Raw genomic sequence first — 495 nt, 5'->3', positions numbered from 1 at the left:
GGACCCTGCTCCAGGCCAAGGAGGCGCTGGAGGGTGAGGGGTCCGGCCCCGGTCTGTCCCCGTTGCCTGGGCTATCCCCACCCAACCTCATCCGTCCTCATCTTCGTCCTCATCCCCACCCATGCTCAGCTTCATCCTCATCCCCATCCATCCTCATCTTTGTCCTCATCCCCATCCTCGTCTTCATCCCCATCCATCCCCATCTTCATCTCCATCTTCATGCTCATCCCCATTCCCGTCCACCTCCATCTTCATCCTCTTCCCCATTCCCATCCATCCCCCTCTTCATCCCCTTTCCCATGCATCTCCACCTTCATCCTCATCCTCTTTTCCCCACCATCTCTGTCTTCATCCTTATCCCCATTCCCATCCAGCCCCATCTTCATCCCCAGCCCCATCCTCATCTCCATTCCCCATCCACCTCCAACAGGGTCACGCCCCCCCTGCCCCCCACATCCCCCTGTGTCCCTGCTCCTGTCACTTAACCCGCACCCC

The sequence above is a fragment of the Egretta garzetta genome, unplaced genomic scaffold (assembly GCF_000687185.1).
Source record: "Egretta garzetta isolate BGI_Z169 unplaced genomic scaffold, ASM68718v1 scaffold69, whole genome shotgun sequence".
NCBI lineage: Eukaryota > Metazoa > Chordata > Aves > Pelecaniformes > Ardeidae > Egretta > Egretta garzetta.
The sequence above is the reverse complement of the archived record's forward strand: the minus strand, read 5'-3'. Positions refer to the sequence as shown.